At 41.1% G+C, this 16,237-nt stretch overlaps 2 long non-coding RNA genes across 3 annotated transcripts; both read right to left on the bottom strand.

Annotated features, from left to right (window-relative positions):
• Nucleotides 1–909: 909 nt before the first annotated feature.
• LOC115143872 (uncharacterized) lies at nucleotides 910–5,276 on the bottom strand. Of its 2 annotated transcripts, none has more exons than XR_010459277.1 (3): nucleotides 5,188–5,276; nucleotides 5,016–5,068; nucleotides 910–4,838 (listed from the first exon to the last, which is right to left on the bottom strand). It is a non-coding gene; the product is annotated as an uncharacterized LOC115143872 (long non-coding RNA). The 2 variants fall into 2 exon arrangements; XR_010459278.1 differs by having other exon boundaries at nucleotides 5,020–5,068.
• Nucleotides 5,277–5,499: 223 nt separating this feature from the next.
• LOC135561196 (uncharacterized) lies at nucleotides 5,500–15,408 on the bottom strand. The gene is made up of 3 exons (XR_010459279.1): nucleotides 15,322–15,408; nucleotides 7,499–7,570; nucleotides 5,500–5,585 (listed from the first exon to the last, which is right to left on the bottom strand). It is a non-coding gene; the product is annotated as an uncharacterized LOC135561196 (long non-coding RNA).
• Between the last annotated feature and the right edge of the window lie 829 nt (nucleotides 15,409–16,237).

Below are 16,237 nucleotides of genomic sequence, written 5' to 3'. Positions count from 1 at the left end.
AACTGTACCATTTCCTATACCTGGTTCCAAACCAATCCCTTTCTCCTCCACACAGTAGTAACTGCTTCCAAACTGTACCATTTCCTATACCTGGTTCCAAACCACACCCTGTCTCCTACACACAGCCTTTGGTTGTGTACCTGGTTGTTGCACAGTTGTTTAACAACTTAACCAAAGGCTAAGCTGTGTTTCGCTATATTTCACTTGTGATTTCATGAATATTAATATTTTCTAGTAATATTTTTTGACTGTTGCGCTATGCTATTCAGCGGTTGCTTATGACAATTCTCCCGGAGCCGGGAGGGGTAGTTCTACAAGGTTGACATCCAGAAGGCGAGGTCAGTACAGGTGCATCAAAGCTGGGACCGAGAGACAGAAGCTGTTTTTCAATCTCAAGGCCATCAGACTGTTAAACAGCCACCACTAACATTGAGTGGCTACTGCCAACACACTGACTCAACTCCAGCCACTTTAATAATGGGAATTGATGGGAGATTATGTAAAATATATCACTAGCCACTTTAAACAATGCTACCTAATATGTTTACATACCCTACATTATTCATCTCATATGTATATACTGTACTCTATATAATCTACTGCATCTTTATGTAATACATGTATAACTAGCCACTTTAACTATGCCACTTTGTTTAAATACTCATCTCATTTGTATATACTGCACTCAATACCATCTACTGTATCTTGCCTATGCCGCTCTGTACCATCACTCACTCATATCTTTATGTACATATTCTTATCCCCTTACACTTGTCTATAAGGTAGTAGTTTTGGAATTGTTAGCTAGATTACTTGTTGGTTATTACTGCATTGTCAGAACTATAAGCACAAGCATTTCGCTACATTCACATTAACATCTGCTAACCATGTGACAAATAAAATTTGATATCAAGAAATCAGCTCATTTTATTCATAACATAATACACAAAAGTCAGCCAGAGTTCACATGTAACATTGCTTATTACTACACTAACCCATGTACATACACCAAACAGACAAGAGAAGTAAATTAACTAACAACTTGTCAGTTATTGCTCAGTAACAAAAAGTTGGTCAGCTGGTGTCACTGGTTTTACAAACAACCTTGCAGGGATCCCTTTGACAGTATTTATCCAGACATTTAGCTGTTAACAAACTATAAACATTCAAAAATATAATTTGAAATAAATAATTATGTATATAAATTGCCCTTTTCTTGCTGCTGTTATCCATATCCACTTAACATTGATAAAGGTAATTTTGTCAGTAAACATGAGAGGTAATTATTCAGCCATCCACGTTCTCCTGAACGTCCACAACCCTTAAAATTGTGTTCTGACTAAGAGTGAAGCTGAGTACACAGTTATACTACGGTTATACTTGTCAATTGGGTTCAGTTTTTTCGCTAAACCGCAATGTTCCTTCCTGGGTTGAGATTCGGTGACTAATAGTGTTACAAACATTGTCACACAAGCATTGACTCATCTCCATTGTTTCAACTGAGGAAAGGGAATACTGAGTAAGTTGCACAACAATGCATTCAACCAAAATACACGACCGGTCAGAAGTTTTAGAACACCTACTCATTCAAGGGTTTTCCTTTATTTTTACTACTATAATACATTGTAGAATAATAGTGAAGACAAAACTATGAAATAACACATGGAATCATGTAATAACCAAAAAAAGTTCAATCAAAATATATTTGAGATTCTTCAAAGTAGCCACCCTTTGCCTTGACATCTTTGCACACTCTTGGCATTCTCTCAACCAGCTTCACCTGGAATGCTTTTCCAACAGTCTTGAAGGAGTTCCCACATATGCTGAGCCCTTGTTGGCTGCTCTTCCTTCACTCTGCCGTCCGACTCATCCCAAACCATCACAATTTGGTTGAGGTCGGGGGATTGTGGAGGCCATGTCATCTGATGCAGCACTCCATCACTCTCCTTCTTGGTAAAATAGCCCGTACACAGCCTGGAGGTGTGTTGTGGGTCACTGTCCTGTTGAATAACAAATGACAGGCCCACTAAGCCCAAACTAGATGGGATGGCGTATCGCTGCAGAATGCTGTGGTAGTCATGCTGGTTAAGTGTGCCTTGAATTTTAAATAAATCACAGACAGTGTCACTAGCAATGCACCCGCACACCATAACCTCCTCCATGCTTTACGATGGAAAATACACATGCTGCGATCATCTGTTCACCCACACTGCGTCTCACAAAGACACGGCGGTTTGAACCAAAAATCTCCAATTTGGACTCCAGACCAAAGGACACATTTCCACCGGTCTAATGTCCATTGCTCGTGTTTTTGGCCCAAGCAAGTCTCTTATTATTGGTGTCTTTGCAGCAAATCGACCATAAAAGCCTGATTCACACAGTCACATCTGAATAGTTGATGTTGGGCATGTGTTTTTGAAGCATTTATTTAGGCTGCAATTTCTGAGGCTGGTAACTAATGAACTTATCCTCTGCAGCAGAGGTAATTCTGGGTCTTCCTTTCCCGTGGCGGTCCTAATGAGAGCCAGTTTCATCATAGCGCTTGCGAGTGCACTTGAAGACATTTTCAGTTCTTAATTTTCCCGTATTGACTGACCATGTCTTAAAGTAATGATGGACTGTCATTTCTCTTCGCTTATTTGAGCGGTTCTTACCATAATATGGACTTGGTCTTTCACCAAATAGGGCTATCTTCTGTATACCTTGTCACAACACAACTGATTGGCTCAAACACATTAAAAAGGAAAGAAATTCCACAAATTTAGAAGGCACACCTGTTAATTGAAATGCATTCCAGGTGACAAACTCATGAAGCTGGTTGAGAGAATGCCAAGTGTGTGCAAAGCTGTCAAGGCAAAGGGTGGCTATTTGAAGAATCTCAAAAATATGTTTTATTTGTTTAACACTTTTTTGCTTACTACATGATTCCATGTGTTATTTCATCGTTTTTTTGTCTTCACTATTATTCTACAAAGTAGAAAATAGTTAAAAATAAAGAAAAACCCTTGAATGAGTAGGTGTTCTAAAATGTTGGACCAGTAGTATGTGTTCCGCATTTAACCCAACCCCTCTGAATCAAAGCACAGTGGTAAGGATTCCCTATTTGTGTCCACCTGGGAATGATTTAAATGCTTAGATATAAACTACACAAACATATTCTCACAGAATTCTGGACCACCTAGAACTTATCCATCATAACAGTTTGGGAACCTCTGTGTTATGCTACTTTATCCTGCATAGGGCACACAATACACAGTGTCTACATTTGACAGCATAATGGTAAAATGACCTGTTAAAAAATGTCCAGTATGTTTGAGCAGTTTCATAGTCACAACTTATTTTCCCATTGCCTCGTGATTGGAAGACTACAGTTCACAAATGTTAACATTCTACTCCTTTAAAAATGACTTGTTGAAACTAGTAACAGGACCCTGAAATAGTTTGGTCTGAATAGATATTTGGTTAACTATGTGCATTGACCCCTTTTTGCACTAGCTTTGACTCATCACATATACTGCTGCTACTGTCACTTTATTCCTAGTTAGATGTCCATATCTACCTCGTACCCCTGAACATCGACTCGGTACTATTACCCCTTGTATATAGCCAAGTTAGTCACTAATTGTGTATCTATTGTTACTTGTATTGTGTTTTTTAAAAATATTATTTATCTACTTTCTCTGCATTGCTGGGGGTGGGGTGGGTTCTAAGCTGACATATGATCATCTTAAAATGATTCCATGAGGTGGCTCATTTAGATATTTGATTTTGAATTTTAGGACCCCTTTAGGTATAAAAATAAATAAAAACATTTGATATAATATTGAATTTGGCCTTTACTACTATAGCCCAGAGAGATACTGAATAACAATTTCATAAATGGAAAAAAGACATTCAAAAAAATAAATAAGAAGAAACAAGGTTACGTGTTTGGCTTATATCTAGAAGATATAAGAAAGCTCAGGAAATGATATACAGTACCAGTCAAACTTTTGGGCACCGACTCATTCCAGGGTTTCTTTATTTGGACTATTTTCTACATTGTAGAATAATAGTGAAGACAAACTAGGAAATAACACTTGGAATCATGTGGTAACCCCAAAAAAGTTTCAAACAAATCAAAATATATTTTATATAATCGATCGACTGGTTGGTGACCACTCACCTAACATATCACTTGTATACTTCACCAAGAGGTTGTTATATATGACCAGCAAATATAAACCTTTTAGTCTTAGAAGTACAGCAGGTCAAACCTGGCACAGAAAGCTTGATTGTGCTGTATTCACATTCATCCTGCTTGTGGCAAGTCGAGGCAGTGTGTTTGCTGGTATTCTACCTAATAAAGCTAAATGTACAATATGTCTGACGCCAATAGGTGTTCAAGCATTGACAGTTATGGTAATAAATACAAATCATTCAAGATGTGTCTCATGTTCACTACTGTTTTTAAACCTACTTATTGTTGAACAAATGACTTATCGATAGATTGGAATATCTACACTGGCTAAAACTAGCATCACTAGTCAAAGGACATCAATACAAAAAGAGCTGTGAGAGCTACTCTTTACTAACCACACGGTCTTCCTCAGAGGACAGTCCGACTTCAGACAAGACGGGATTGACAGCGTGAGTCAACACAGTTCTATGTGAGAGCTCCGTTCTGTGACAGTCTAATGAGTGTGAGCACATCTTTACTAACTAGCAGTATAAATTCAAGATGGTCAAACTCTACTCAAATAATACCCACAGTCCATTGTACAGAAATTCTTCTGACAATTGGTCCTCAAAAGGTGTTCCCTTGGTTCTGTCACATCGATGTCAGAAGGAAGATGAAGCTGAGAAAGTAATGAGAGATTTGTTGGTTAATTCACTCAACATCCCCCATTATTTCAAAAACAATTAGTACAAAACTATTTGCATACTTAGAGGCTACTTACATACACTTAATTATGCATAATAATTGATAGCAGTTGTCAACTGTTCACACATCAACACATTTGTGGAATGCATACCTACTGAAATGTTTACGCTTGGTAAAGAGGTCCCGTTGTCTCTTCAATAGGTTCTGCAGAACAACAACAAAATGCAGAACATTTTTACTGTATTTTCACCAGAACCCAAAGAGGTCAAAATGCTACAAAAAAAAATGTGCCTCATCATGCTACAATAAGTTTCATGACTGACAATGTTAGTTTATCAGGAGATGGTAGCCGTGAGCCCTACCACGAAGGGGCCTATTGTTTGCCGTGCGTCGATGCACCATGACCCCAATGATCAATACTGCAATGAGCAGAACGACTGCCAGCACAGAGAAGCTGGAAATGGCTGCTAGTCTCCAGACATCAGATCTCTCCTCTGTAAATGTGCCTGAAAAGGGGACATATTGGTCGAAGAGGACAGCTTTAGGCATACAATAAAGGATTGGTTATGTGCAAGATTTAGGTGTTAAGTTAAATTATTAGCTAAGGAACATTCAAACTTACAAGTGTTACATGAAGGGGTCTTTGGATACTGCTTGCATGTTGAGCAGGATACACATTGGTCTATGTCTGAACTCCAGAACTCTTTACTGGTGCATAGGCCTGTGGGAAAAAAACAAACGGAGAGACTTAACGCTTAATCCTCAGACAGCATTTACCCTTTGAATGACCACAATGTGAATCATACTGTACATTTGCTCATTGGGAAAAGTTCCTCTACCTCACCAAAGCAAATTAACTACTAGAATAGAGTGCGTATATATTATTTTCCTTCAACATTGGTCAGTGTCCTGCACAGTGAGAACCATAGATCTGCTTGAAGTCTTTAGACAGCAACCTAAGTATGTAGATGTTTTTAAAACGTGCCAATAAAAAAAAAAAAGGTATGCACTCAGTCTGTGTGGTCTCTGAAAGGAATTGTTTTGGCCCAATAATAAAGAAATCGTATGACATCAAGTCTGAAGAAATTGAGAAGATCCGAGAAACTGTGAGTTTCCTCTTCTTATAAAATGAGTTGGGGAATTCCTTTGGTTTTGCACTTACACGTACATTAACATTACTCACTTGCTTTGTGTGTACAAGCATGGTGAGACAGGCAGGATGTGTGTCATCAAGACCCGCTTTGCCACATTGTTTTGGGTGTTTGACTTCTAGAGAAGTTAGTGAGACTGAAAGCATAACGGCATTGAACGTTGGTTCCTCCCTGACTGACACACGTCATAAACTAGATAAAAATGTCTACATCCCTTGAGACACTACAACCTGAAACCTTATATATCCTTTTAGAGAAGTCACAGGCAGCAGTACCAGACTTCTATACACTACATGACCATAAGTATATGGACACCAAAGGTGTTCGATGGGGTTGAGGTCAAGGCATTGTGCAGGCCAGTCGAGTTCTTCCACACCGATTGACAAACCACTTCTGTATGGACCTTGCTTTGTGAACAGGGTCAATGTCATGCTGAAACAGAGCCTTCCCCAATGTTGGAAGCACAGAACCGAACACTGAATGCTGTAGCAGTAAGATTTCCCTTCACTGGAACTAAGTGGCCTAGGCCAAACCATGAAAAACAGCCCCAGACCATAATTCCTCCTCCACCAAACTTCACAATTGGCACTAGAGGTCGACCGATTAAATTAGGGCCGATTTCAAGTTTTCATTACAATCAGAAATCGGTATTTTTGGGCGCCGATTTGCCTATTTTTTTTTAACCTTTATTTAACTAGGCAAGTCAGTTAAGAACATATTCTTATTTTCAATGACGGCCTAGGAACGGTGGGTTAACTGCCTCGTTCAGGGGCAGAACGACAGATGTTCACCGTGTCAGCTCGGGGGATCCAATCTTGCAACCTTACAGTTAACTAATCCAACGCAATAACGACCTGCCCCTCTCTCGTTGCACTCCACAAGGAGACTGCCTGTTACGCGAATGCAGTAAGCCAAGGTAAGTTGCTAGCTAGCATTAAACTTATTTTATAAAAAACAATCAATCATAATCACAAGTTAACTACACATGGTTGATATTACTAGATATTATCTTGCGTTGCATATAATCTGACTGAGCTGTGGTAGGCAGAAGCAGGCATGTAAACATGAATTCAAACAGCACTTTCTTTGCGTTTTGCCAGCAGCTCTTCATTGTGCATCAAGCATTGCGCTGTTTATGACTTCAAGCCTATCAACTCTCGAGATGAGGCTGGTGTAACCGAAGTGAAATGGCTAGCTAGTTAGCGCGGGCTAATAGCGTTTCAAACATCACTCGCTTTGAGCTTTCTAGTAGTTGTTCCCCTTGCTCTGCATGGGTAACGCTGCTTCAATGGTGGCTGTTGTCGTTGTGTTGCTGGTTCGAGCCCAGGGAGGAGCGAGGAGAGGGACGGAAGCTATACTGTTACACTGGCAATACTAAAGTGCCTATAAGAACATCCAATAGGCAAAGGTATATGAAATACAAATGGTAGAGAGGGAAATAGTCCTATAAATCCTATAATAACTACAACCTAAAACTTCTTACCTGGGAATATTGATGACTCATGTTAAAAGGAACCACCAGCTTTCATATGTTCTCATGTTCTGAGCAAGGAACCTGAAATGTTATTAAGTTAAAATAAGTGTTCATTCAGTATTGTTGTAATTGTCATTATTACAAATAAATAAAAAAAATTGTCCGATTAATCGGCATTGGCTTTTTTTTGGTACTCCAATAATCGGTATCGGTGTTGAAAAATCCTAATCGGTCGACCTCTAGTTGGCACTGTGCATTGGGACAGGTAGCGTTCTCCTGGCATCCGCCAAACCCAGATTCGTCCGTCGGACTGACGGATTTTGTTCCTTCCAGAGGCAATTTGGAACTCGTAGTGAGTGTTGCAACCGAGGACAGACCATTTTTATGTGCTTAAACACTCGGCGCTCCCGTTATGTGAGCTTGTGTTGCCTACCACTTTGCAGCTGAGCCAATATGGCTCCTAGATATTTAATTTCATTACAATAGCACTTACAGTTGACCGGGGCAGCTCTAGCAGGGCAGAAATTTGACGAACTGACTTATTGGAAAGATGGATTCCTATGACGGTGCCACATTGAAAAAGTCACTGAGCTCTACAGTAAGGCCATTCTCCTGTCAATGTTTGTCTATGGAGATTGCATGGCTGTGTGCTCGATTTTATACACCTGTCAGCAACGGGTGTGGCTGAAATTGCTGAAACCGCTAATTTGAAGGGATGTCCACATACTTTTGTATACAGTGCATTCATAAAGTATTCAGACCCCTTGACTTTTTCCAAATTGTTACATTACAGCATTATTCTAAAATTGATAAAATAAAGGTTTCCTCATTAATCTACACACAATATCCCATAATGACAAAGCAAAAACAGGTTTATAAATGTATAAAAAAACAGAAATACCATAAGTATTCAGACCCTTTGCTATGAGACTTGATATTGAGCTCAGGTGCATCCTGTTTCCATTGATCATCCTTGAGATGTTTCTACAACTTGGAGTCCACCTGTGGTAAATTCAATTGATTGGACAGGATTTGAAAAGGCACACACACCTGTCTATATAACGTCCCACAGTTGACAGTGCATGTCAGAGTAAAAACCAAGCCATGAGGTCGCAGAAATTTTCCGTAGAGCTCCAAAACAGGATTGTATCGAGGCACAGATCTGGGGAAGGGTACCAAAAAATGTCTGCAGCATTGAAGGTCCCCAAGAACACAGTGGCCTCCATTCTTAAATGGAATAAGTTTGGAACCACCAAGATTCTTCTTAGAACGGCCAAACTGAGCAGTCGGGGGAGAATGGCCTTGGTCAGGGAGGTGACCAAGAACCTGACAGAGCTCCAGAGTTCCTCTGTGGAGCTGGTAGAAAATTCCAGAAGGACAACCATCTCTTCAGAACTAGTTGAGAACAAGTTCTCATTTACAACTGCGACCTAGCCAAGATAAAGCAAAGCAGTGCGACAAACAACACAGAGTTACACATGGAATAAACAAGCGTACAGTCAACAAGACAATAGAAAAAACAGTCTATATACAGTGTGTGAAAATGGCGTGAGGAGGTAGGCAATAAATAGGCCATAGTAGCAAATTAATTACAATTTAGCAGATTAACACCGGAGTGATAAATGAGCAGACGATGATGTGCAAGTTGAGATACTGGTGTGCAAAAGAGCAGAAAAGTAAATAAAAACAATATGGGGATGAGGTAGGTAGATTGGGTGGGCTATTTACAGATGGACTATGTACAGCTGCAGCGATCGGTTAGCTGCTCAGATAGCTGATGTTTAAAGTTCGTGAGGGAAATATAAGTCTCCAGCTTCAGCGATTTTTGCAATTAGTTCCAGTCATTGGCAGCAGAGAACTGGAAGGAAAGGTGGCCAAAGGAGGTGTTGGCTTTGGGGATGACTAGTGAGATATACCTGCTGGAGCTCATGCTATGGGTGGGTGTTGTTATCGTGACCAGTGAACTGAGATAAGTCTATGCTAGGTAAAGCTCCGCCTTATAGATGACCTGGAGCCAGTGGGTCCAGCCGACTAGAGCACACAGGTCGCAGTGGTGGGTGGTATAAGGGGCTTTAGTAACTAAATGGATGGCACTGTGATAGACTGCATCGAGTTTGCTGAGTAGAGTGTTGGAAGCTATTTTGTAAATGACATCGCCGAAGTCGAGGATCGGTAGGATAGTCAGTTTTACTAGGGTAAGTTTGGCGGTGTGAGTAAAGGAGGCTGTGTTGCGAAATAGAAAGCCAATTCTAGATTTGATTTTGGATTGGAGATGTTTAATAGGAGTCTGGAAGAAGAGTTTACAGTCTAACCAGACACCTAGGTATTTGTAGTTGTCCACATATTTTAGGACAGAACCGTCCAGGGTAGGGATGCTAGTCGGGCGGGCGGGTGCGGGCAGCGAAAGGTTGAAAAGCATGCATTTGGTTTTACTAGCGTTTAAGAGCAGTTGGAGGCCACGGAAGGAGTGTTGTATGGCATTGAAGCTCGTTTGGAGGTTAGTTAACAGTGTCCAAAGAAGGGCCAGATGTATATAGAATGGTGACATCTGTGTAGAGGTAGATCAGGGAATCAGCCGCAGCAAGAGCAACATCATTGATGTATACAGAGAAGAGAGTCGTCCCGAGAATTGAACCCTGTGGCACCCCCATAGAGACTGCCAGAGGCCCTCCGATTTGACACACTGAACTCTGTCTGCGAAGTAGTTGGGGAACCAGGCTATGGAGTCTGTCGACAGAGTCGAGAGCCTTGGCCAGGTCGATGAAGACGGCTGCACAGTACTGTCTTTTATCGATGGTGGTTATGATATCGTTTAGTACCTTGAGCGGGGCTGAGGTGCACCCGTGACCAGCTCGGAAACCGGATTGCACAGCAAAGGTACGGTGGGATTCGAAATGGTCAGTGATCTGTTTATTAACTTGGCTTTCGAAGACTTTATAGAGAGGCAGAGCAGGATGGATATAGGTCTATAACAGTTTGGGTCTAGAGTGTCACCCCCTTTGAAGAGGGGGATGACCGCGGCATCTTTCCAATCTTTAACGATACGAAAGAGGTTAAACAGACTGGTAATAGGGGTTGCAACAATGGTGGCGGGTCGTTTTAGAAAGAGAGGGTCCAGATTGTCTAGCCCAGCTGATTTGTACTGGTCCAGGTTTTGCAGCTCTTTCAGAACATCTGCAATCTGGATTTAGGTGAAGGAGAAGCTGGGGAGGCTCGGGCAAGTAGCTGCGTGAGGGGCAGAGCTGTTGGCCGTGGCAGCCAGCCGTAGAGAAATGCTTATTGAAATGTTCGATTATCATGGATTTATTGGTGGTGACCGTGTTACCTAGCCTCAGTGCAGTGCGCAGCTGGGAGGAGGTGCTCTTGTTCTCCATGGACTTTACAGTGTCCGAAAACATTTGAGTTAGAGCTATAGGATGCAAATTTCTGTTTGAAGAAGCTAGCCTTTGCTTTCCTGACTGACTGCGTGTATTGGTTCCTGACTTCCCTGAACAGTTGCATATCGCAGGGACTATTCGATGCTATTGCAGTCCGCCACAGGATGTTTTTATGCTGGTCAAGGGCAGTCAGGTCTGGAGTGAACCAAGGGCTATATATGTTCTTAGTTCTACATTTTTTGAAAGGGGCATGCTTATTTAAGATGGTGAGGAAAGCACTTTTGAAGAACGACCAGGCATCCGACTGACGGGATGAGGTCAATATCTTTCCAGGATACCCGGGCCAGGTCGATTAGAAAGGTGTGCTCGCAGAAGTGTTTTAGGGAGCAATTGACAGTGATGAGGGGTGGTCGTTTGACCACGGGCCCATAGCGGATGCAGGCAATGAGGCTGATCGCTGAGATCCTGATTGAAAACAGCAGAGGTGTATTTGGAGGGCAAGTTGGTCAGGATTATATCTATGAAGGTGCCCATGTTTACAGATTTAGGGTTGTACCTGGTGGGTTCCTTGATGATTTGTGAGATTGAGGGCATCTATCCCATTTTAGGTCACCTAACAGAACAAACTCTGAAGATAGATGAGGGGCGATCAATTCACATATGGTGTCCAGGGCACAGCTGGGTGCTGAGGGGGGGTCTATAACAGGTGGCAACAGTGAGAGACTTATTTCTGGAGAGATTAATTTTTTAAATTAGAAGCTTGAACTGTTTGGGCATAGACCTGGAAAGTATGACAGAACTTTGCAAGCTAACTCCTCCCCCTTTGGCAGTTCTATCTTGACGGAAAATGTTGTAGTTGGATATGGAGATCTCAGAATTTTTGGTGGCCTTCCTAAGCCAGGATTCAGGGAGGAGGCTTCTGATGTTAACATGCATGAGACAAAGGCTTTTTCGATTACAGATGTCAACAAATGAAAGTGCTTGGGGACACGCAGGGCCTGGGTTAACCTCCACATCACCCGAGGAACAGAGGAGGAGTAGGATGAGGGAACGGCTAAAGGCTAGCAAAACTGGTCGTCTAGTGCGTTGGGGACAGAGAATAAAAGGAACAGATTTCTGGGTGTGGTAGAATAGATTCAGGGCATAATGTGCAGACAGGGGTATGGTGGGGTGCGGGTACAGTGGAGGTAAGCCCAGGCACTGAGTGATGATAAGAGAGGATGCATCTCTGGATGTGCTGGTTATACTGGGTGAGGTCACCGCATGTGTGTGTGTGGGGGGGGGGGGGTCTGAGGCATGTAGAGTGGGACTAGGGGCTCCACTGTAAACTAAAACAATGATAACTATACAAGGCATATTGACATTTGAGAGAGACATAAAGCGAGGCATAAAGCAATCGTTGATTGGGAGAGATAGCTAAGACAACAACAGCTAATTAGCTAAGAAGACAACAGGTAAAATGGAGATGAATGGGTAGAGAGGGTCCGTTAACTACACACAGGGCCTGAATTCGGGGCTAGGGCCGACAGATAATTTTATTTTTTAAAGATCAATGCCAAGCTTCTCGTCTTGAGGAAACCTGGCACCATCCCTACGGTGAAGCATGGTGGTGACAGCATCAGGCTGTGGGGATGTTTTTCAGCGGCAGGGAGTGGGAGAATAGTCAGGATCGAGGGAAAGATGAATGGAGCAAAGTACAGGGAGATCCTTGATGAAAGGTCCTGAGAGCTCTGGAGCAGGTTAAGACTGGGGCAAAGGTTCCCATTCCAACAGGATAATGAGCCTATGCACACAGCAAAGACAATGCAGGAGTGGCTTCGGGACAAGTCTCTGAATGTCCTTGAGTGGCCCAGCCAGAGCCCAGACTTGAACCACATCAAACATCTCTGTTGAGAGACCTGAAAATAGCTGTGCAGCAACACTCCCCATCCAACCAGACAGAGCTTGAGGGGATCTGCAGAGAAGAATGGGAGAAACTCCCCAAATACAGGTGTGCCAAGCTTGTAACATCATACCCAAGAAGACTCGAGGCTGTAATCATTGCCAAAGTTGCTTCAACAAAGTACTGAGTAAATGGTCTGAATACTTATGTAAATGTAATATTTCCGCTTTTTCTTTTGTTATACATTTGCAAAAATGTCTAAAACCCAGTTTTTGCTTTGTCATTGGGAAGTGTGTGTGTAGATTGACGAGGGGAATTATTACTTATTTTAAAAATCAATTTTAGAATACGGCTGTAACGTAACAAGGTAGAAAAAGTCAAGGGGTCTAAATACTTTCTGAATTAACTGTATATAGTGTAGACAAGGCACATTTAAATAAATATATGTAAGGTGATGAAGTATTGAAGGAACATGTGTGCAATGTTTAGTTAAACTCAGTAAAGAATAAAGCATGATGGTAAATTAAATGTGATCACAGCACTAAACAAACTTGTAAATGATGTAATGAAAAACCTGTTACTTCAGAGTTAATAGATCACTTTGACGTCTTCACATCAATAGATTCACTCATTGACGTGATGTAAAGATAGTTAAATAAGATGAAGACTATAGTTTGCTCTTTCTTGAGCTCAAAGGTCACACAATGGTTAAAGGTCTAGCTATCCAGTGTAATCAGGTGTTGACAATGTAATTTGTTACTTTGTAATTCAGCATGTTACCACATGGGCAATGTACTTAATTGAGAAAATGTTGACCATTTTCAACATTCACGGCAAACAGTTGGAAGGATGCATACTTTATCATGACCTACACCATTATCTCACCATTCCACATGACTATAATCATGGGTGTAATGTAGGCTATGATTGGTGTGGTGTTGATCAGTCATTCTTACAGGATTCTTCTTTTAGTTGCATTTAGCATCAGCTGCTTTGTATCTCAGTGAAATGATACCAAAAGGTCAGTACTGAGTGACACAATGATGTAAGACAAAAGGTGTGAGATAAGAGTGCAGGAAATTGGAGACAAGTCAGCGCTTGCATTAAATCTACAGTATCAAACAGTCAGCCTGGGTTTCCATGGTAAGATACTATTTGTGAAGATAGCAGAAGATGCATGTTATAAGGAAGTGTTTTATTTTTCAAGGGATTCTCGTCTTCGTCTGTCTTCCATGACTGCTAATGTTAGAATTGACGTGTGCTAGCTGTTCGGCCTTCATATTCTGCATGATAAAGTGTCACTTGAAAAGAGGGGGAGAGCAACTAGATTTATATTTGATAAATAATCATATGAAATCAACACTGGTTGCCTAGTGTCAGCCCCACCACCTGCACAATTCACCCGTGGGTCGAGGGTGCAAGCTACATCTCAGAATACTCTACACGGCATTCTGCCTTCTCCCTACAGTTCTCAACCAGTAATTTATGCCTAAACTGTGTTTTATAGTTTCGAAACGTCAATAATCATCGCTTGCGACACGGCTTTCGAAACATATGGCCCTTATTTCATCAGCGAGAAAGAATCCTTCAAATAACACACTTACTGTAGCAGTTTGGTACAGCTCAATACGGGCCCTCCATCTGACGCAACTACACTTCCCATGTTACGCCTACGTTCAGGTGCTTGATACTTAGTGCAGGTGGTCGCCTCATGTCTTCCGTAAACAATCGCTGTAATATGGAGATATGGCCTTGGGGAACACTAACAAGGTGTGTATAAATGTAACATTTATTTTTTAATTTATCACTGATATGAAAGATCAGGTCCTTATGCTTCCAAACCCGAGCGACACTTGTTTATGTTCAGATTGATCTTCGGGAAATCATAACAAAACTCCCCCCTTACAGAAGACGCCTTCATCCAATGACTCGTGTAATATAATGGAACAGAGTCACGCTCAAGGGCAAGCCTATTTCAGCATTTTCTACATTGTTGACCTGGTCTGGTCAACTAAACAGGTTAAACAGTCTCACATGCATGTAATAAATAATACAAGTTGTCATAAGTCCCACTCATAACTGAGAGCCACCCTAGGAAAATAAAGGCATTTTTAATGTGCTGGGAATGGGAAAACATTTTTTCTCAAGTTCAATGTCACCAATTATGCTAATCATTTATACATCCTCAAGAAAGTAAAGAAGTTATATTTTTTCTGTTGTCAACTACAAGTAGGCTACACCATTCAATTAGGTATGTCCTCACCCATTGGCATGGATGGAGTGAAATAAAGTGATTAGAATGCGGAACCGGTGAGAAGGCAGCTGGTAGAAACTCGATAAGCAACCCTTTTATCAGACTCAATTTGAGAGGCCATGCGATGATTCCATGCTCTTAAATAAAACACGAATTCCCATGCGATTAAAAGTGAGAGAAAATAAAGTTTTTGCATTTCAAATAAAACATTGCTTACAAGTGTTTTTTTTTTACTTGCCCTTACATAAACATGTTAACTTACTTCGTACAATTACATTTTTAGCACATCCATAAAAGTTTAAGAAAAATTATGACTTACTTTGCCCATTCACTCCGTTTAGTTTCACTATAGTCGCAATGATCAGTCCACAAAGCGCACAGAGAATGTATGAAGCCATCGTTCTTGTATAAACGCAATTCCCGAAAGTTCATCTGATGAACAGCCCGTGTTGGTTTTCACCATTGAAAGCTAGCCTCGCACTGAGTCATCCCGAGTAGTCTGAGCCTTGTTTAAATAGAGTACACACCCACGCTAACAGTTCAACTCCTATGAGTCATTTCCTATGTACTGTACTCAAATTCTCAGTGTATTGCGCATGAAGCAAAGCGGTCCGGACAGGCAGGAAACTTAATGATACTACAATAAACGAAACTGAAATGGCGTAAAGAGAGAAATGTCAATGGATCATCCACAATGTGTATTTTGAACCAGCAGCGCTAAATACCATTACCGCACCCGTTCTGATTTGCTCTGTAGACAATTTGGAGTGAAAACTGTGTATAGTCTGGAATTAGTGTTCTCATTGTCATTACCACGCCTGTTGTATACGTCATTCACTGAGCACTGCCAAAAGTATATTGCATACGTCTGGATCAAGCAGCGGGGAAAATAACTTAAAACGGGGTTTGAATACGTTTAGGGTTGTGTAAAACCTCAGAGGAACTTTTGTGATGCAAAGTTGTACTTTTCTAAGAAACACTACAGAGATGACATATTAGAGAAAATAATCATTATCTTGATTTACATTATTAGATTGTGCAACTGTTGCAGTGTTCGATATCACGTTTTTTTTGTCAAAGGGGCTTGTCTCCATTCTCATTAAGTAGCAACATCAGTAAAAAAATAAATATATATATATATATATTTTTTAAACTCTTCCTTTCAGGGTTTCCTTAATGAAAATGTGGCACTGGACACTTGACCTGCAGCATCTTAATTGACCCTACCAGGGGGT

This window comes from Oncorhynchus nerka, linkage group LG16 (genome assembly GCF_034236695.1).
Source record: "Oncorhynchus nerka isolate Pitt River linkage group LG16, Oner_Uvic_2.0, whole genome shotgun sequence".
NCBI classification, from domain to species: Eukaryota; Metazoa; Chordata; class Actinopteri; order Salmoniformes; family Salmonidae; genus Oncorhynchus; species Oncorhynchus nerka.
The sequence above is the reverse complement of the archived record's forward strand: the minus strand, read 5'-3'. Positions and strand labels throughout refer to the sequence as shown.